Source organism: Nicotiana tabacum, chromosome 7, assembly GCF_000715075.1.
Source record: "Nicotiana tabacum cultivar K326 chromosome 7, ASM71507v2, whole genome shotgun sequence".
Classification (NCBI taxonomy): domain Eukaryota; kingdom Viridiplantae; phylum Streptophyta; class Magnoliopsida; order Solanales; family Solanaceae; genus Nicotiana; species Nicotiana tabacum.
In genome coordinates, this window is record NC_134086.1 from 79,744,781 (window position 1) to 79,765,822 (window position 21,042).

General features: G+C 39.5%; 1 long non-coding RNA gene across 1 annotated transcript; it reads left to right on the forward strand.

Annotated features, from left to right (window-relative positions):
- Positions 1-567: 567 nt before the first annotated feature.
- On the forward strand, positions 568-11,633 carry LOC142182717 (uncharacterized). Its single transcript, XR_012711701.1, has 2 exons — positions 568-7,164; positions 11,417-11,633. It is a non-coding gene; the product is annotated as an uncharacterized LOC142182717 (long non-coding RNA).
- The last annotated feature ends 9,409 nt before the right edge of the window (positions 11,634-21,042 follow it).

Sequence of the window (21,042 nt, forward strand, 5' to 3'; positions counted from 1 at the left end):
ACTAACAAGGTTGTTGGATGTGCAAACTAGCCAGGTTTTGGTGGTACGTTTTGTTGGTAGTCTAGCCTCCCCTACTTCACAAAATCCAAAGGCACAAATGGCCTCCGCAAGCAATCTACTAATCATCGGTCCTAAGGATAGCCCAGCATCGGCTATTCTGCAGCTAGAATCAGCAACTGCTGAAGAAAATAAGATGTTGTGTCTTCGTATATTGAAAATGTGGGATGCCTGGTCTAATGGTAGGGAACCGCCAAGTGCAATCCCTGGGTTCCCTGAATTGATCCCCAGGTCAGGTGAGGTTACCAACGCCCCTGTGCCCAACCCGCTCATCCCATGCGGGCACCCTCCAATGCCCTCCAATGATCCTGGCATGCCTTCTGTGGTTCGCCCCCAGGCACCGGCTTCAAGGGCATCGCCTCCAATGTTCACCTTTCAAGGTCCATAGCTTCAACCAGAAATAACATATGTGACCCCGTGCTCTTTCACTCAACCTCCGCAATATGATCTCTAGGGGGAGCAAGAAAAGGTTGTTAAAAATCCCGAGCAATAGGAAATGGCTCGTAAGATGAAGAGCCTAGAATAAAGCCTGAAAAACATGCAAGGTCTGAGTGGCCAAAAGAGTGTCTGATACTCTGACCTCTGTATGTTTCCACATGTCCACTTGCCAGTTGGCTTCAAGATGCCAAAATTTGAAAAGTACAACGGGCACGGAGACCCGATCGCTCATATGAAACGATACTGTAACCAGTTAAGGGGTGCTGGTGGAAAAGAGGAGCTGCTAATGGCCTATTTTGGGGAAAGCCTCACCGGAATCGCTTCTGAGTGGTATACGGATCAAGAAATTACTCATTGGCATGTGTGGGGAGATATGGCTCGAGATTTTGTCTGCCAGTTCCAATATAATGTGGACATCGCTCCCTACAGAAATTCCTTGTCCAATTTGAAAAAGAAAACCGCGGAAAGCTTCCGTGAATATGATGTCAATTGGCGTGAGCAAGCTGCCAGGGTAAAGCCTCCAATGGAAGAAACTGAAATGGTCATGGTTTTTCTACAAGCCTAAGAGGCTGACTACTTCCAGAACGTGATGTCTGTTGTGGGTAAGCCGTTCGCTGAGGCTATTAAAATTGGGGAAATTGTTGAAAACGGTTTAAAAACGGGCCGAATCTTGAGTCATGCCGCCTTTAAGGCCACATCACAGGCTGCTCAGAATGGTTTGGAGGGTTTGATGAACATAAATGGGTTTGAAGAGGGAGCCATGATAGTGTCAAGCTCGAGGGGGGCCCGCAGGTCATTCATCCAATCATATGTGCCTCCTATCATCCCACCACACTATTATCCCCTTCAAGATGATGCTTATGTCGGGGCACCACCTCCCTATGTGGTGATGAGCACGCGATCTTACCTGTAGCCGCAATATTATCCACAAAATCTAGCTCCACCTCTCAGAAATGCCCATCCTTACCAAGCTCCATTTAATCCTCAACCAAATGATCCCCAATACAATCCTCACCCAAGAGAGCCTTTCAGAAAGAATCAGTTCACCCTTATTGATGAATCGTATTCAAGCATGTTCCAGAAGCTAATCATGCTAGATCTATTGCAGCCAGTGGCCCTGAACCGGCCAAACCCCAAGTCCCCCTCTCACCGAGCTGATGCTAGATGTGAATACCACTCTGGAGCAGTGGGACACAGTACGGAGGACTGTTGGACCCTCAAAAGGGCAGTTGAAGATTTGATTGAAGCTGAAAGAATCGTTTTTCGGGATGAAGAAACTCCGGATGTGATGAACAATCTGTTGCCTGCCCACTACATCAGACCAATAGTCGGAATGGTTTGTGAAGCTGAGGAATTTGATCCGACACTGAAGGCCGTTGCAGCCATTGCCGAGACAGAAGAAAAGCCAAAAAATGGTCGCCAAGCATGAAAGTTCCCTATCAGACGGGAGTCTCGGTAGCCAGTCTTGCTAGCCTTTCTGCGTCCGGATTATCTCAGGGTGTGATCCGGATGTTTTACCTTATTGTCTTACTTTCTGATGTAAACCCTTCTATCTTCAAAAATTGAAAAAAAAAAAATAAAAAAACGAAAAAAATCAAAAATCAAATGAAATTAATATTTCATTTCCAAGAATGTCTCTTTTCTTAGTCTTGTCATTTTTCTTTCTTATTCTCTTTTTAGTTCTGTTAAATGTAGATTTCATTAACATGACATGCTTGCGGACTTCATGCCCGTATCCTGAAAGCTGTAGACCTCGAAATAATGAATCAAGGATTAGATCGCAGTGAAGATAAAGTTTAAGGAAATAAAACAAAGAGTTGGAACAACTGAAGGAAAATTGGTTCCAGAATTGGAAAGGTCCATACATTACAACAAGAGCACTGCCAAAAGAGTGCGTTGTAGTGGGGATACATCAAACGAAATGTCCCTGAAATAACTGTCAATACAAATGCAGTCAAAAGGTACTATGTTGGATCCATTATATAGCATTAATGTTCTCTGGTTGGGATGAAGAAGGCTTTTCTTTCTCGCTATCCAAATACTATCAACCCTTTGCAAACCTTTTGAGCCGGTTACTTTTCTTTGATTACCCTCTTTGGAACCTAAAAGTGTTATTGAAAAAAAATTCAAAAAAAAGAGAGATGAAAAGTAAAAAAAAGGGAGAAAAAAGGAAAAAAAAGGAAGAAAAGACAAAGAAAATGAAAAAAAAAAACGGAAAAAGAGAGAAAAAAGGAAAGGAAAAAGAAAGAGAAAACAAAACAAAATAGAAAAACAAAAGAAAATCAAAAACAAAGTTGCCTGAACTACGTTCGACTTGATTCTGAAAGGATACGTAGGCAACCTCTCTGCGGTTCAGTCACACTAAAACAAAAATCCAAAGTCCCCCAAAAATTGAAACTGGGGCAGATGTTATAATGGTTCGGCGATGATCCCGCCCAAAAGGTTCCAAAGTTGTAACTCAATCCAAATCCTTTTTATCCAAATCCTGTTCAAGTCCTTCCGATCAATTGGTGAGAATGTTCGAGGATTAGAGAATGTAGCTACTTGGATCCGATGTAATCAAAATGAGAGAAATAAAATGGTGAAAACCCACACGGGCACCGTAAGGCGATGGTAAGCAGAGAAATAAGAATGAGAGAGTCTTGTTAGTGAAAACTCGTAAACAGCACTATAAGGAGATGGTGAGAACAAAAATGAGAGTAGTCAGCTCGTGAAAACCGCAAAGGGAACCCCTGATCGAGAAGAGGATCCTCACAACCATCGGCATCGACAGAGTCCTGGCAAGGTTCTTGATTTTGAGGCAAACGTTGTGATGAATTTCTGAGAGTTGGACGATTTACACAGATCAGACATCCAGTCCAAAAGACATGTCATGTTTATTGAAGTCCGCATGTACACCAGATAAGTCCTCTTTTCCTTTCCCCGAGAGGGATACCTCTTGTCTAAATTCATTTATCCATTCCTTTGTTTGTTTTTCCTTTGAATCCCTTTCGGTCTAACTCTATTCCGAAACTGAGACAAAGAAGGGATGTCAAGACTAATTTATAGGGTTCTCATTTGACACGAGCTAATGTGAAATAAGGTACCCAGCCGTTGGGGGCATCAAGTCAACCTTGACCGTCCATGGAGACTGATGTTTTGAAATTGAAAAACTCCTGAAAAGAAAGGAAATCAAAGTCAAATGCCCACAAAGGCAAAATGAAGTTAAAAAGGTTGAGTCCCACGTGGCTAACCGTCTTGGCAAAGGTTTGAAAAGCCAAAGTACCCCAAATGCTCCGAAATTGAATTTGGAAGAAAGAATCCAAAAATAAAAGGCTTATGAAGGCGAAATAAAGATGAAAAAGGTTAAGTCCCACGCGACTAGCCGTTGGGACAAAGTTTGAGGAGCAAAAGTTCCCCAATGCTCCGAAGTTAAAAAAAAAAAAGAAAGAAAAGGCAACAAGTCAGAAGGGAAAGGCCCACAAAGGCGAAATAAAGTTGAAAGCTGAAGTCCCACGTGACCAACCGTCATGGCAAAGTCTGGAAAAACCAGAGGTTCTCCAGGGCCTGAAATGAAATCGGTCCCCAGGAAACGACCAGTTGCAATTGAGATCTTCATCAAAGAAGCCGGGCCGAGATCAAGTGACTGAAACAATCAAAACCACAAAACCAACAACCGTTTCAAACTAACAATTGTTTTTTGTTTGAAAATAGGAAACATGTGCAATCCAAAAGCAACCTTGCAAGAAGCAGGTGCAACCAAAAAGAAACTGCGCAAGGGCTAGAAACAGCTTTGCAGAAACAATCCAAAAAGGGAAGTCCCCTCCAAAAAATTTTCCCGCATTTACTCATTCTATGAAATAAAAAAAAAGGAGAAAAATGATGAAAATAAAAAAAAGGAAAAAGAAGGAAAATTCAAAACCATGGTAGCATATGGCCTCCAATCTCTAGCTACGTCTTTTCCAACATAGGGTCTCATTCCCTAGTCGCAGCCAGCATAACTTGGTAGTCTTTTTCATTATAGGGTTCCACTCCCTAGTTGATCCCCGACATAACCTGTGGACCTCCCCGGCATAACCCGAGGACTTTTTTTCTTTTTCGGTATAACCCGATGACTTTCCCGGCATAATCCGTGGACCTCCCCGGCATAACCCGAGGACTTTTTTTCTTTTTCGGCATAACCCGATGAACTTTTTCGGCATAACCCGTGGACCTCCTCGGCATAATCCGAGGACCTTTTTCTTCTCCGGCATAACCCGATGACTTTCCAAGCATAACCCGTGGACCTCCCCAGCATAACCCGAGGACCTTTTCTTTTTATCAACATAACCCGATGACCTTTCCATGGCATAACCCGTGGACTTCCCTGGCATAACCCGAGGACCTTTTATTTTCCGGCATAACACGATGACTTTCTCGGCATAACCCGTGGACCTCCCCGGCATAACCCGATGACCTTTTTCTTTTCCGGCATAACCCGATGACTTTCCCGGCATAACCCGTGGACCTCCCCGGCATAACCCGATGACTTTCCTAACATAACACGTGGACCTCCCCGGCATAACCCGAGGACCTTTTTTCTCTTTTCCGGCATAACCCGATGACTTTCCTGGCATAACCCGCGGACCTCCCCAGCATAACCCGAGGACCTTTTATTTTTTCCAGCATAACCCGATGACTTTCCCGGCATAACCCGTGGACCTCCCCGGCATAACCCGAGGACCCTTTCTAGCATAACCCGAGGACCTTTTTTCTCTTTTCCGGCCTAACCCGATGACCTCCCCGGCATAACCCGAGGACTTTTTCTTTTTCGGCATAACCCAATGACCTCCCCGGCATAACCCGATGACCTTTTTCTTTCCCGGCATAACCCAGTCATCTTTCCAGCATAACCTGGCAATCTTCCCAATTTAGGGCTTCACTCCCTACTCCCAAGGATACACAATCCGGATTTTTATTGCTTTCAATGAAGAAATAGTTTAGATTTTTTATTGTAAATAACTCACAAAATTTTCCCAGTGAAAACTGGGGTAGAGAAATTTCGTTCGTTTGTTTGTTTTTGTGTCTGAGTAGGTCTGACCTCGAGGCACAAGATTCGAGATGACCAAAAGAATGAGTCTCAATCCAGAATAAATAAAAGAAAAAAACAAAAAGAAGTGAATTTAGAGTGCTGAAGCGAAAAAAGACGCGAACTGCTCAAGATATGATTGAAGTCACAAGCTTCGCATGTCCTGCCTTGATCCGAGAAGTTGGAAGAAGATTGAACCAACACATGCAGCTAACAAGTATCAAGATTCAGATCAGAGTCCTCATGAAGAACCAACCAAGACTCAAGATCAAGCTTCAGAAGACTCATAGATAGGGATCTTGTAACTCGTAGCTGATAGGCTTAGTTAGTTTTTTCTTTTTTGATTTTGATGTAATAACAAGACTGTTGACTGGAACCTCGACGGAACGACACCTCAATCGGCTCTCCACCTCGGCATACTCCATCACCTCATTCATCTCTGAACTACACGTGGCCTGATTCCTTTATAGCCAAGGATATTTAGGCAGCTCAGATACCAGGGCTCGGTCACATTCTCCTTTCTTTTAGCTTTTAGTTTCCCTAAATAAGGATCAGGTCAAAAAACCTGTCTAGTCATTCTTTGTCTAAAAACTCTTCGCGTTTCCAGTCAAAGAGGGGCAACTGTAGACATGTGATTTTTGACCTTCCCCAAGATTTTTCATATGTTAGCACGTAAATATTTAATCTATGCCTAATATAGCTATTTCAACTAATTTTTACTCTTTTAATTTATTTTATTACAAGAAAAATCAAAATTACAAAAATTGTTCCATTAATATTTTGTAGTCATTTTTAATCTTGAAAAATACCAACAAAAAATAGTTTATTTTAACGGTCAGTCTTATTTTAACATTTGTTTTACTTAAGTAGGACTAATTAATAAATGAGATCGTATTTTAATCTAGTTCGCGAGGAAAGAATAAAACTTGGGCTCGAGCAACCCATCTTTAGGCCTAATTTTTGGACCTAGTCCATAATTACCAAGCCTATAATTCCTAGGCCCATACCTCTAACCTAATCCCTACCCCTATATAATAGTACCTAATCCCTACATAGACCTACACCTAAAAAAACCTTACAGATCCGCCGTTCTTCAGAAAAATACACAACAAAAATGAGAACAAAAAATTGAGAGCCAAAGACCTCTAGAAAAAGATTCGCAGTTTCCTAATCAAAGAAGAACCCCCTCCCCCGTCGGATTCTGGGCTTCTCTTTCACAATTAAAAAGCTAGTTTCATCTTCAAAAAGAGAAAACAAAAAAGAAAGCAGCCATCATCTCCCAACATTGAGACCTAGCGGAACGACACTAGCAGAAAATGCAGCAAAAGATCTAGCAAACCGCAGCAGCTCCGGCTTCTCTATCCCACTTCAGAAATCGGTTCTGAAGCCATGTAAATTTATCTCCGCTAGGTCACTGCTTTTCCCGGCGTTTCGCCGGAGTTGTGCCATCTCCGATCAACTCTTTCACTACAAAACTTAGCGGCTTCAGTTTCTTTAACCGCTATTGGTCTCTTAAGTTGAGCCCAACCCGTCAAGGTCGTCGAGGTCTCCGGCGAGTTGTTTGATTGAATTTTCGTTACCGAGCTTTGTTTTTTTAAAAACGAACTTCTAAGTTTGCAGAGGTCCGTTTTCTCGTTCATTCTTTCTTGCTGTCTGTTAGCTTGTTAAAATAATATCAAATGCTTTCAGCTCAGTAAATGCCTCCAAATGTACGTTGCTTGCTTCTGTTACATATAAAGCCATGAGAGTTCCATTTCAATTTCAATTATTTTCATATCAAATATGTCTTAGATGTTTTCTTTAAATATTTGTGGTGCCAATTTCCTTCCTTAGCCTTTCTTGTAGATATTGGCTGTCTAGGACCTTCTTATTGTATCATATTCATTTGGCCTCAATAATTCTTTGGGATATGTATAGTTTTGGGAATAGGCAAATGGGAGTATAATAAGGAAGGCTTATTTAGACCGTATGCTTGGTCTCTAAACTTAATTAGTCTAAGTTGAGGCTCTAATTGATTTGAGACAAAATAGATCCTGTTAATCATCCTATTTACTCCCTAATAAAATTTTATGCATAAAGCATGGCCTTACAACAATCTTCAATAATTATGAATATCGCAGCTTACTTTAGGTGCAATTAATAATAAAAGATCGTGACTATGGGTACGGTTCCCGTGACATAGTCATGATACCTAATTCCCAAATTCGGGTGTGCATTTATGTGACCCAAATCCAAATGTCAACAACATTAGATAAAATGCGTCGTGGACCGCGGGTGCACTTATGTGACGTGGTTCAAGACGTGTTTTAGATGATGTTGAATCTTCCTAAAATTAACTAAAAGTGATTAATAATTTAAAATTATACCATAGGCTAAAACATGTATTAAAATCAGGTAATAGGCCAATTATGATAGTTTAAGCGACCGTGCTAGAACCACGAAATCCGGGGGTGCCTAACACCTTCCCTCGGGTTAACAGAATTCCTTATTCAGAATTTTCGGTTCGTAGACTTCAAAAGGAAAGTCAAAATTTCCTCGATTTGGGATTTAAAATAAACCGGTGACTTGGAACACCAATTAAAATATTCCAAGTAGCGACTCTGAATTGAATAAATAATCCAATTTCGAATAATGTCACTTTAATTGGAAAAATTTCCTTGTACTACCTTCGGGTGTGTAAAAGGAGGTGTGACACTCACCATCTGTGAGAGAATAGAATAACAGAAGTTTAGTACTCGGATCAATAGATTCACACGACAAGAATTTCAAGAATATGAAGTTTTTCCTAAAGGATCTGCAACCTCTCGAGGATAAATACAGACGTCTCTGTACCAATCCGCGAGACTGTACTAAACCTGCTCATGACTCGTGAGACCTATGTAACCTAGGCTCTGATACCAACTAGTCACGACCCCTAAACCCATACCCGGTCATGATGTCGCCTCTCGTAAAGACAAGGCCAGCTGACAAAACACCCAATTCATTTTAAACAATTATAATAACATAATTTAAGTCATTAATATGCTAATAAGCCCGAAATAAAAGTGAATTAATACAATTTATGGAAACCGGCACAGACCGACATCGGGATGTCAACAGTCATGAGCATCTAAACATGTGTCTAAGAGTCTGAAAGAGTTTATACAGTCTATTACGAAACTAGAAATAGAAAGTGAGATATGAGGGAGAAACACTAGGCTGCGAATGCCGAGCAACTACCTCGTGGACTCTGAATGGCCTGCTGGGAGCAATCAACCCTCAAGGCGGGACCTGAAGCTCCTAAATCTGCACACAGGGTACAGGGAGTAAAGTGAGTACTCCTACTCAGTGAGTAATAACAATAAATGAAGACTGAGCAATAAGAAATCACGTAAAACACAACAACATGCTATAAAGAGGCAGTGTAAAACCAATAAAAAATGCAATAAAATAGTGAAATCTTATAAAACACCTTAGTTAAGTACAAGCTTCTTTAAAACACGTTTTTAACAGTTAAACAAGTAGATGAAAAATAGATAGAAAAGATAAATACATAAAATACGCCTCTCGGGCACAATGTCAACAGAATCAGCCCCTCGGGTAATAACCTGGAACAACACCAGCCCCTCGGGCTATATAACATATCACACTGGGTACTTGCGCTCACTAGGGGTGTACAGACTTCGGGAGGAGCCCCTTACGGCCCAAGCGCAATATCAACCCATCTAGTGGCATAATCAATAGGCTCTCGACCTCATATCAAGCCACCTTGTGGCGTACAACTCATACCCTCGGCCTCATAATCATAATCAGTACAACACTACTGCGGCATGCAGCCCGATCCCATAATAATCCTCATAACACAGGACCTCAGCCCTACTCAGTCAGAAATCTCTAAAAGCCACTCGGGCACAGTAAAATATGATGCTCAGCCCAAAATATCATTTAAAGTGTTAAAACAGAGTAAACATGATTGAGTTATGAAAATAGTAGAATATATCATGACTGAGTGCAAATATAAAAATAAAAATAGTGACGAGACCCAAATATGAATTCAGCCCAAAACATGATGATAGCAAACAGTTTTCAATCAAATATGCGGTAAAACAATAATTTGGGATGGACTAACTCATAATCCCCAACGGTGCACGGTCCCACGCTCATCATCTAACGTGTGCGTCACCTCAATATAGCACAACAGTGTGAAATCCAGGTTTCAAGCCCCTAGGACAACATTTACAATCATTACTCACCTTTATCCGGTCCAAACTCTAGCCCGCGATGCCCTTGCCTCTCAAATCGGCCTCCAGATGCTCCAAATCTAACTAAAATCAGTGCAAAACCATCAAAATATGCTAAGGGAACAAAGCCCACTCGAAAGAAATTAAATTACAACACAAATCCCGAAATTGGCCAAATCCAACCCCCGGGCCCACGTCTCGGAATCCGATAAAAATTACATCAATAGACTCCTTATCACTCCCCGAGTTCATTCATATCAAAATAACCAAAATCCAACCATAAATGGTCCCTCAAATCCCCAATTTTAGGTCTCCAATTACAAGCCCCAGTTCTTCAATATTAAGGCTTAAATTCCATAATTTCCATGATTAATTAGGTAGAAATCACATTAGGATTGAGTATTAAGTCCATAAATCTTACCTCCAAGTGTTCCCCCTTGATTCCCTCTTCAATCCCCTTCAAAAAGCTTCAAAATCGCCCAAAAATGGAGGAACTTAGACCCAAAATAGCGGAAATAAATCTTTTAAACTTTCTGCCCAGTCATTTCAAGTCCTTCTTCGTGAATGCGGTCAACGCCTCGCGTTCGCGAAGCAAAAACTTAAGTTGACCAAAATCCCTCTTACGTAAACGCGACGACCCCCTCGCGAATGCGATGCCTCAACAGCTCAAACCATCGCGAATGCGTCTGCTATCTCGCGAATGCAATGCTTCCTGACTCCAACCCTTCGCGAATGCGGGACCTCCTTCGCGAACGCGAAGGCCAACAATCATGCCTCACATCCCGACCTTTCCCAAATGCGAGGGACCACTCGCGAACGCGAAGGCCAAAAGCCTGCAACAGCTGAAGCCAAAAATCTGCAACTTCTTAACTATGCATTTTGGTCCGTTTAACCACCCGAAACTCACCTGAGGCCCTCGAGACCTCAACCAAACATGCCAATATATCCCATAACATCATTCAAACTTGTTCAAACCTCGGAATGCTCAAAACAACATCAAAACACCAAATTTGCATCGGATTCAAGCCTAAGAATTCCAAAATCTTCCAAAATTCCGCTTTTGATCAAAAAGTCTATCAAACCACGTCCGAATGACCTAAAATTTTGCATACACATCCCAAATGACACAACGGACATACTTCAACTTCTGGAATTCCATTTCGACCCATATATCAAAATCTCACCTATCAACCGGAAAACGCCAAAATTCCAATTTCGCCAATTCAAGCCTAAATCCACTCCGGACCTCCAAAATAGATTCCGATCATGATCCTAAGTCCCAAATCACCTCCCAAAGCTATCCGAACCATCGAAACTCATATCCGATCCCTTTATCACATAACTCAATATCCGATTGAATTTTCCAACTTAAGCTTACTCAAAAGAGACTAAGTGTCTCAAACCTTACCAAAACCTCTCCGAACTCGAGCCAACCAACCCGATAATACAAAATACAGCTGAACAAGGCAATAAGAAGAAGAAATAGGGGAAATAAAGCAGTAATTCATGAATCGACTAGCCGGGTCATTACAACTACACAGGTTTTGTTTGGTAGTATTGTCCTAGCCTCGTCACTACTTTGCCGAGGTTAGGATAAACACTTACCAGTACATGGGGTCGGTTGTGCTGATACTACACTCTGCATAGTGTGCAGATCCCGATGCTACAGCTTTTGGACCACAGTGAGGTTGCTGCGTTCAGTCCAGTGGCGGAGACCCGAGGTAGTCCTGTAGGCGTCCGCAGGCCATGGCATCTCTTTCTATCTTTTCATCCTGTTTCTTTTATGCATTTCATAGACAACTTTGTATTTATCTTTCAGACCACTATTTGTAGTATTCGTAGATAGTCCATGACATTGTGACACCAAATTCTGGGTAGAGTTGTATGTTGGATTCTGTACTAGTATATGGTTAAACTATTAGTTTTCGTCTTCTGCATTTTTGTTTATTATGATTATTCTGCTGTTGATCACCTGTTATATTGAACTGTTAAAAAGGATAAGTAAAAAAGGTTAATGAATCTATAATACTCAGCTTGCCTAGCTTTCACAAGTCGGTGCCATCACGACTCCCGAGGCTGGGAAATCTGGGTCGTGATAGTTAATTTTTGCATCATAATTGAACCGGGATGGCCAATCGGTCATGCCAACTAATATTTGTTTCGGTAAACCTCTAGTTTACTTGTGGTATGTGATTTCATCATCATGCTTATACATCTGTAGTACAAATAGAAGAAAAGTCGGGTAATCTTTCGTATTTACCCGGTATGATTATAGTATATATAAAAATATTCAATCTACCTTCCATTTATAGGCTCAATATGCCAACCACTTTGGCTAATATATTTTAAACTCAACAATTCATTTTGAGACTTACTACAATATCAATGTCATGGACAATTTCATTTATTCGAGTAGTAAAAAATTAGCTTTTCCGGAGCTTTTAGTTGATTTTGTACTACAAGACTTTTTTCTCACCATCCATATGGTAAATGTCTCCTTCACGGAGAAAAATTAAATTATTAAAGTCATGGTCAATCATCATAAGAAAAATCAGTTCTTGCTTTATGTTTGCCTTTAATAACTTTTTATAAGGCATGACAAAATATTTTTGGCATACCACATGTACGCGATCAATGACATATTCATGTAACCACATTATAATATTCATTATCTTTATTTCTTTCAAACCTCCCTTAGAGTTGAGTTGTGGTATTTATCCAACCATGCATACGCACATTCTTATGCATAATTTTTATCACATATATATTTCAACATTTACTTTCAGGAATGAGCCTGCATTTACAATGCTTATCACAAGTCACATTTTCAACGAATGGATTATAATCATGTGAACGTGTCTAGTATTAACAGACCACATTGATACATATTCCTTCACCTTTGAAGGATCATTTTGAGAACCATTATTGTTCTCCTTTTTATAATTACCATAATGATGATTGTTATTATTTGATCTTTGGCACGCCCACGTTCATTGGTCAACCACTTGTCTTTATTTAGACTTATTATGCACCGTTATCACATTTACTTGAAGAATGGAGCAAATCAAGTGGGACAAACTTTATGCTTTTTCATGAAAAATATATTATTTTTTTAGTTATCATTATATCATTAATACGGTGCATTGGGATTCAAACCCAGTGCCTTACCCATATAAAGGTATGTTAGGCCATAATGAGTTGGGACTCAAATCTATCTTTTATCATCATAGAGCACCAGGACTCAAACCCGATGTCTTATCCTTATACAATGGCATAATAAGTCTAAATAGACTCACCCCTAAGCCTTTCATGATACACTACTTTATAATAATCAATTATTTTTGCCCAAACTTTAATTAAAGCTCACATTGATCTTTTTCACGAACAATCACATGATCAAATATAAAGGGAATAAAACTATCTTAGTTATACAAAATTTATTTTGACCACAACATAAATTTAAATTCTAATTATTTTTTAAGATCAATTAGAAACCTTCTCAATAGTTAACAGTTCCATAATCTTGGCTTGCAAAATATCGGAGCAATACATATGGGAGATGATGTCAAGGCATCATAATATGCTCTTGTTTGTCACTCTAAAGCAAGTACTCCATATGTATATATCTGCACAAATGAAACTAAATTGTTAAGTAACACAAATTAAACCAAGTCTTAAATATTAACGTAAGTTAATTACAGAATACATGGCAACTGAAAAATGATACTCCCTGTATAACTGAAGCAAACACAACATTGATATGGCAACGAAATGCCCAGATTTTCACAGGTTCAACCAAATTGATTCAAGGTTGTAGCTCCTATGGAAGGCTTTCATCTCTTATAGAAAATATAAGAAGAATATAGCAATTCGTGCTGATAATATGTTAAGAAACTTAGCTCAAAATAACATTATAAAACAAGCAAATAGACAAGAATGTAGAGAGAAAGAGAGGAGAGATTCTTATTTCTTCCATGTATTCAAGTTTTCAAGTCTATTACAAAATGACTTCTCATCCTCTATTTATAGTACTACATAGAGATATACCAAAAGAATTACATAAATATGCCATTAAACATTTGAGATCATGGTGGAAGATCATGAGGAGGTATGAGAGTTACAACTATAACTCCATAAGCATTAGAGTAGTGGGAGTTATAGAGATGATGGACAAGAGTAGTGGGTATTACTCATTCGGTGGTTATGGAAATCCACTGTAATTATATTTTATAACATAAATTGAATTATTTCAAGTAAAATCAAACATAAGTGTATCATTTGGTAGCTTATATTGAAGTTTATGACTGATGTTCCAAATGTCAATACCACACAAGAGGGGGGGGGGTGATTTGCGTGGTACGCAATTTTTGATCTAGAAGAACCTGGTTCTTCTAGGTGTTCTAACTACTACTGTTTACGGAATAAAAGGTACATAAAATAAAGAACATAGAGATTTTTACGTGGAAATACCTGGCTCAAAAGGTGAAAAAACCACGAGCTACTACTCAGTAGAATTTTCCCAAACTTCCACTAAAATCACTGAGCCAAAACAACATTTACAAAAATTCTTTGTAAACCTAAGGATTAACTATAATCCCGTTGTAGCATACAACCTCAACTGATGTGACAACTTCAAGTTAGCTTATAACTTGAACACTCAAAGTACCTAATACAATTGCTTCTATGAAAGCTAAAAGGTACAACTTTAAACCACCTACTACAATTGAACTATAATAATAAAAAACACAATGGAACTGATTCTTCTATTTCGTTCAAGTAGCTTCAGGAGTGCACACTCAACTCTCACATAAATTGCTTGTAAAATCGCTTTGCTCTTTTGCTTTCAATTTAGTTTAACTTCTGCATTTGTACAATGCCTGTAAAAGAGATCAATCACTGTCATTTAATAGGTTAGAAATAAGAGTTTGATTGGGACTCAATTGCTGATCTTCTATTGTAGTTGAGTCCTTGAAGATCTTAAACTCCAACACTATCTTTTATTCAGATTGTGTTCTCTTCATATAAGGAGACCTTCTCCCCTTATTCAATATGCAACCTTTTCGATCAGATCATGAGATATTGTTGATGACTTATCTTCTTCATGCTCATCTCCTTCATGGGCATCTCACATGTTTAGATCAAGACCGTGCTTCACCAGATGGACCTGGTCCATGACTGAGTTCATTTGTCATTCTTCAAAACTTTACCTGTTCCTGGGCCAACAAATTCCCCCTTTTTATTGATGACAAACTCTGTGCTTTTTACTGATCAAAGAACCTGTAAGAACTCAGCTTAACCATCAACACTAAACTTAGAAAATTTACTTATTATCAAGGACTAGGTTAATTAGGTTATAAATATCACTTATTTCAGAATAATGTATAAAGAACAATATCTCTTCCCCCTTTTGGCATCCTCAAAAAGTTGCATACACAGTGTGAATTCCAGATTTTAATAAGTACTCATGGCCACTGGGGCAACTGCAAGTGAAAACATGGTGCAATTATCAATAATCAACAAACATATTTAAACTATTAAGGTCCGAATCATCATAGAACAAGAGAAAACAGTTGTTGTCATTGATCATGATATGTTGCCATTAACAGTCCGCAAAAAGAAAGAAAAATTTTCAAAACATGAGCAAAAATAGAAAAATCCCTAATCCGGGTCACTGGGTTCACTAGGGGGTCCTAGACAAGTTCAGAAGATAAGTGATAGGAGACCTAAGGCTTGGAAGAACTAGAGGGTTGAGTCTGGAGAAGGTTCAGCATATTCTGAAAGATTCCATCACTCTTCTCTTTTTCTTTTGCTAGCTCAGTTGTAAGGCCATCCCTCTCAGTTTCCAATTCAGCCACACGAGCCTTGAGCCTAGCAATTTTAGCACCATTAGTTCTACATTCCTGAACCAAAGTCCTAACCTTGCTGTTGATGGGTGTCTTCAGAGATGAACCAGGTTCAACTAGGATGGCATTAACTGGATAGTCACAAGCCAGAAGAGTCTTAATGCCAAAATGTTCCTTGCTTGATGTCATTTCCTATTTCTTCAAAGGCACGTTCAGCCTGTCCAGAACAGTGGTCAGTATGAAGCCATATAGAGTAGCATGAGCCTTGGAGCCATTGATGACCCTGTCTAGCAATTTTACAATGAGAGCAGGCCAGTTGATCTGCTTTCCTCTCTCAAGGCACTCCAGAAGAACTAGGTCCATGTAATTTGCAGTATGTCTTTTCTCTTGTCTGGGCAGTAGGCACTTGTTGACAAACTCAAACACAACCTTGTGCTCAGCCCTCATCTCACTTTTTTGCACAGCCCTAGCTTCATTCACATCCTCTGAATCACAGAACCTCTTGGTGATCTCAATAGCAGTAGGTAGGGAGTCCAGGCATGGCCACCTTTGCCTAGTGTAGTCATCAAACCCTTCAGAGGGTATATCCAGAATTTCTCCCAGTTTCTCAGCATCAAATTGCACTGGGACTCCCTTCACCAAGCTACTGACAACCCCATCCTTAACAACAACATTAGCCATGAACTCAATTAGTTCATTTCTGGCTAGTCTCCCATCCATCTGAAGGACCATGTCCTTCCAATCTTGAGCAGCTAAAGAGTCAACCAACCTCATCATCCCTGGTTCCATCAGGTCCTTCAACAATCTGCCTTTCAAAAATTTTCTCCTGCCAAAGATGACAAACTTGTCTTGTTCCTTCTTAGATTCCTCTTCTTCTTCTTCTCCACTCCACTCTTCATCATCTGAAACTTTTGCTTGTTTAGCTTTCACTACAAATCTTGTCTTCTTGGCTAGTGAGGGTTCAACAGACACAGGTACAGAAGAAGACTTCTTAGAAGATGTCTTGGACTTTTTAGGTTTTGGTGTAGGAACCTCCACCGTTGTACCCCTTTCTTGATGGACCAGTTCTATCTCCTCTTCCTCTACAACCTCAGAGGATTCTGCAACATTTCCCTTTCCCTTCTCCATTTTCTTTTTCTTACTTTCTTCTAGAGCCTTTTGTAAGTCAGCTTCACTTTATTTTACCCTGCTTCTTGTGGCTCTTCCCTTAGGAATTGAAGAGGCAATAGCTTTTGGGGATGAAGTTTTCTTTTCTTGGATGGCTTGGAAACATTTAGGGCTTTTGGTGTGGTAGCTTTGCATTTCTTTGGGTCATAACTTGCCCCAATCTTTTTCAGTAGATCAGCTAGGGTCTCTTCAGAAGATGAAACCAGTTCATCTCTCCTTTTGCTCAGATCAACCGACCCCTCAGTAGCCTCCCCGGACCCACTTCCCTCTGACTTCATGCCACTTTCTTCTAACCTCTCTTGTGAAACCCCACATATAGCAAGAACAGCTCCCTTCCCACTTCCCCTCTCTTCACCACATGCACCCTTTTTTTTTCTTTTTCAGACTTTTTTTACCTCCACTCCTACGCGTCTCAGCCAACTTAACATCCCTAATGGGTCCAAACAGAACAAACCTAGTTTCTAAGTTTTCAATAATAGATGAACTTACCTCAGTAGGGAATTCTTGAGTCTTCTCAGAGTCAGAAGACCCATATCCATCTCCCTCAGTCGCGGATTGAAAAGATTCAGTCTCAGAGCTAGAATTAGAGTTTTGAGCTGGGCTTTCTTTCACTTGGCTAGCTTTCAACCTTTCGTTTAAAACCTTCCTCAGAGACCCAGATGCTACAATTTTTCGGGCAAGCATTTACTGCCTTCGAAACCTAGGTTTTGGAGATTCACTGGGTGGAGTGGTTGAAGATGAATTTGTAAGGCCCCAAAAAATTTTTGCTAAGTAATTTAGGATTTCGAGGTACCATGTAGGCTAATTATAATATTTTATGTTCTATTAACATGATGGATATCAATTGGATATGATAATAAGTGTATGAGGCATATTATAAATGATTTGGAGTCTAAGGAAAGGCCTAAGTCTAAGCCAATTTGGAAAACTTCATAATGGACTAAAGTTGTGAATGAGTACGCACAAGACCTCACATTGGAAAATTATATCTCCAGTTAAATAAGGTGTTGTGTGATGCACAACCTATCAAATTAAAGCTCTTTGAGTCTAGTTTCTGACGCATCAAATCGTTCGTCATTTGGAGGTGTATACAGAAATTTACAACCATTTTACTAGGCATGTGTCATATGCGCGCCCAGGTGCACGACAGAAGCGTGGCCGCGCATATTGAGCAGTATTCTGCCTCGTGAGCATGGCCTTAGCGCGGTCATTAGTGCATGCACGCTAGTACCAGACCTCTAAATACCCCAAGACCGTGTATGAAGAGTCTCTAAGTCATTTATTTTGAGCTAGAGGTTGCTCTATCAAGGGGAATCCATCCCATACTTCCCTCCTATGATCCAAGGTAATGTTTTTGGAGTATTTTGAGTTGATTAATACTCCTAAACACTTATATTAACAAGGATTGATCTTGAAAATTCATAGATTCCCATTCAAATCCCTAAATTGATCAAGAACACTACAAGTGGGGATTCTCAGGATTCTTACTACAAGAGGTATGTCTATCATCTCTAACTACTCTATGGTGATTATTTAGGTATGATATATACGTTAGAACTCATGGGATGGTGATTGGAAGCCATAGGTGCCTAACCTAGGTTGTGTTGGTGTTGTAGAGATTGTGAGATGGGTTATTGAGGTATGATTCTTGGGTGTAATAGTATTATGTATACATGCATGTACAAATGAGGTTTGTGGGAAGATTGTTGAACATAAATAAGTAAAGATTGGGTTGGGGGAATGAAGGAAATCTTGTAAAAGAGATTTGAAATCAAGATGCTCAACTATTGTTTGATAAAATGCTCAAATGAGCTGAAACCATGAATACCTTCCTAATTTATGTACAATTTTGTTATGTCTCAAGTAGATTGAGATTTATAGAATTTCCGGAATGTCGTAGTAACTTACGGAAAGCTTAAGCAAGGTATGTATGGCTAAAACCCTATCTTTTAGAAATCGAGCTTCATCGATGTTTGTGTGAATATGGTAAAATTAAAGTTGAATTATTGCATTGATTTTTATTTTACATGAATTTGTATTGTAACCTTATATGCATGAAAGATGTGTCTCAACATGATCAACGTGCTATCTTGATAACTTGAAAGAGGCAAAAGATATGAATTATGTATTGAAATGCTTAGACCTTAAATTGAGATTGAAGCTGCATATAATGTGCCATATATGTGAAGTCTTATCTATGCTCACAATTTAAATTGCTCTTGTGTGCACCTACTATCCTAAAACAAATCTAACATTGAAATTGGAAATGATGTGAAATGTTGCCTAGTGCCAAATATATGACGTGATAGCTGTGGCCCCAAGTTCCTTTGAAATGACATATTTTTAACCAAAGATTGGAGTGAGATGAATAATGGAAAATGGTAACGTCTCGGGGAGGCGGCTTAGACGACCGGGTCGTGATTGGACGCCATGATATATACACATGGTGGTAATGTATTGATGATTGATGATTGAAACTGGAAAGTGTGAATGAAATAATGGTAACGTCTCCGGGATACGGCTTAGCCGATCGGGCCGTGATCGGACTCCGCTCAAAGAAGCGGTGGTAAAATGGATAATGATGCAACAATGTAGGATGCTCCAATCTAAAATTTCAGAAACTATGTGAAAATCATGTGAACCTCCTTATATTGTTGACATGGTGCTTATTTGAAACTTTGTTGTCTTTATGATTTCCTCTTTACTCTTGTATGAAAGTTCTTTCTAACTGGATGGTGTTTAGTTATACATACTAGTGCTATTCGATGGCACTAACATCCCTTTTGCCGGGGGCGCTACATCTTTAAATGGATGTAGGTGTTTCTATAGCAGGCAGTGTTGGTCGCAGCTAGTGCCGCATCATCCTTTCAGCTGACTTGGTGAGCCCCACTTCATTTCGAGGTCCTGTTTCATCTGTTTATCATGTACTTTGTATTTTGAGGTATAGTCGTAGCCTTGTTACCGACATTTCCATATTACATTACTCTTCAGTTGTGTTTAGAGGCTCCGTAGACAGGTTGTGGGTAGTATCGGGTATTGGAATTCAAGTGAAAATATTGATGTTTGGCAATGATGTGTAAAACTTGTAATATGTTCAAAATTGTGAACGAAGTTGTTAATAGAAATGAAATGGAATTGTTAATGACATGTTTATAGAATTTGATTAATGGTGTACATTTCCTCTTTATTCAAAGATGAATTTGGGTAGTATGAAACCTAATAGGCTTGCTCAATCAGGTTTACTCGGTTGAGCGCCGATCGCGCTCCTCAGATTCTGGGGTATGACAAACTTGGTATCAGAGCCTAAGGTTTTAAAATGTCCTAGGATGTTTCGAAGCTGTGTCTAGTAGAGTCCTTCTTATAGGTGTGTTGTCGACCACATTTATAAGTTGGAGGCTACATGGACATTTAAGAATGTTACCCTTCTTCAACACTCCAGATCGTGCGATAAAGCTTGACAATAAGATTGTCTTTTAACTCGTGCATTGAGATTCAAGATAAGTTTAAACGTTCTTTCGTATATATCAAGTAATGTTGTCATATGGAATTACCAATGGGAAAAGTCCTGAATATTAAGGAGATGGAACATCTATCATGTTGAAAAAATTGTAAGGATATATGAGATACGTACATAGTACCAGAAGCATACTTTATATGAGAAAAGTGTTAAAATTGATCACCCACCTCCAAAGAAACATTGAATTGATAAGTGATATGTAAGCTTGAATAACACCTGTGGGTAATGTGAGAAGTATGTAAATGATCCTAAGGTGTAAAAGAAAATTTGTTGCATAAGCATGTGATATATGTAAGGCATGACCAGGAGAGTAATGACAAACATGTAGGTCTCTCACGGGAGACAAGAAGTCATAACATGAGAGTCAATTGAACCCATAATGAGAAGATCCTTGTGCTATGAATGTTATAAGAATCCTATAAGTGTATGAAGTTGTGTTACACTCCTAAAGGATATTGATATGAGGAATTGGAATCCCAAGCCCATGTGGCTGAATAAGAGCAGAAAACTTATGAGGTTAATACCATTGTGACTTCAATCTCCCTAATAGTCGAACATATATGTGAGGGATAGAGAAATGAAACATATGTCCATGAAGTTGCTAAATTCAAGACTTGTGTAAAAATCCGAGACATTCACCCTTAGTGGGGGAGGAAGGACCATAGTAAGGCCACTTAAATACAACGAAACAAGAGTAAGTCCATGTAGTTATGATGTTTGAATATTTTGTTGAAGACATGCGTAGTCTAGAAA